The sequence below is a fragment of the Epinephelus moara genome, chromosome 22 (genome assembly GCF_006386435.1).
Source record: "Epinephelus moara isolate mb chromosome 22, YSFRI_EMoa_1.0, whole genome shotgun sequence".
In the NCBI taxonomy this organism is placed as follows: domain Eukaryota; kingdom Metazoa; phylum Chordata; class Actinopteri; order Perciformes; family Serranidae; genus Epinephelus; species Epinephelus moara.
The window spans coordinates 33,212,883-33,214,733 of record NC_065527.1 but is presented as its reverse complement, the minus strand read 5'-3'; positions in this window follow the sequence as shown (position 1 = coordinate 33,214,733).

Genomic DNA, 1,851 nt, shown 5'->3' with positions numbered 1-1,851 from the left:
ACCTGAACCTCAACCTTTGTCTCTCTCGTCTCTCTTTTCCTGCCCTAACTGCTGCCATTGACTTCAATGTAGACCCATGACTGGCCAAAGGACATTGAAATGTGCGTGTGTTATGAATATTGTATAGTACCATAAGTAGACACATGATACTATACAATATTCCGTTGTATTACCCTATGTATGTACATGTGTGTGTATGTATGTATGCAAACACACACATATACATACATAGGGTAATGGAACATAATGTTGTATAGTAAGTGTCTACTTATGGCACTATACAATATTCAGAAGTAGTCTGTCCGCAGGTTGTCCCCTGATGCTGCTTCTGAACAGGGCAGCTGTCCATCTTCCTCATCGGCAGGCTCGGCCTCAAACAGGTCACCGTTGTCCATGCAGATGTTATGGAGGATGGCACAACAAGCGATGACCTCCGGTGCAAATCTTGGCTTCACCTCAAGGGCCTTGAAGAAGATGGACCACCAACGGGCCTTCATCATCCCAAAAGCTCGCTCGATGATGTTCTGGGCCTTTGCATGCATGCTGTTGAACCGGGCCTGCACAGGGTTCGCCACAGGTTCCCCGTAGGGCATTATGAGGCAGATGGAGGCAGCCAAGGAAGGGTAGTCTCCATCACCCAAGATGCACCATCCCTCTGGTGGGTAGAGCTGGCTGTAATACACAGGGCTGTTTCGCAGTACACGGACATCATGGACCGAGCCAGGGAAGCCCACGAAGATATCAAGGAACTTCCCCTCGTGGTCACAGATGGCCTGCAACTGGATAGAGTGAAACAGCTTCCTGTTCAGGTAGTTCTGTTCGTCAACAGTGGGTGGTTTTATGCACACATGGCAGCCATCAATTGCCCCAACCACTGTGCTCAATGCTGGACATCCAGCAAGGCGGCTGAAGCCAGCACTGATGTTCTCCAGCTGGTCAGGGTTGGGGAAGCGGATGGTGCGGCCCAGGATGCCCATGACAGCCTTGCTGACCCTGTGCACTATGTCATGCACAGTGGACTTCGGGATGTCACAGGCTGCGGACACGACCCTGTACGAAGCAGCATGGGCCAGCCAGCAGACAAACACCAGCACCTACATAATACACAGTTACATACATACGTACATATAAAGACATATGACATACAGCAAAGACTAGTGACAGTAGTGACAGTGTGTGTGTGTGTGTGTACAAAAACCACAATAATAATGGTGACATAAAACAAATAACAATAATAAAATAAGTAATGATAATAATAAATACTAGTACTGTTAAAACAAATGATGATAAAGTTTGGCATAATGAAAGTACATTATGGCAGAGCAGTTTTATTGGATGTCATTGTACTGTGTGAGGTGACAGGTGTTCAAAGTGACTCAGCCTACACACATGACAGAATGTGCTGGTGGAAATGCTGTATCTAGATATTGATATTCAATGAACTAATCACTTGATTGACACATGATGTTAGCGTTGTGACACTTATGAGAAGTGATGATGGTTGTCATCACCTTAACAGGTTGGATTATTTCAAAAACAATATAAAGGATCTTCAAAGTGCAAAGTTTAAGTTTTTGAGCGTGGCATGTCATGTCATTGCTTGCCTGTGGCAGTGAATTAATTATTATGTGCAAAAGGAGGCATCTGCAAGCTCTGGCTCGCCTACGCCTCGCGTTTCTAGAGAACTTGCTAAAATATCTGAAATGAACCATCATGCCTACTTTTTCTTAACATATTTCATCTAGGTGCAGTGTCATTACTAGTTCAGCTTTACTAGACATTTGATATATTCAGTAGATGTATCTTTTTACGACCCTGTTTTACAACAAGCCGCAAAAAACCTACCGTCCC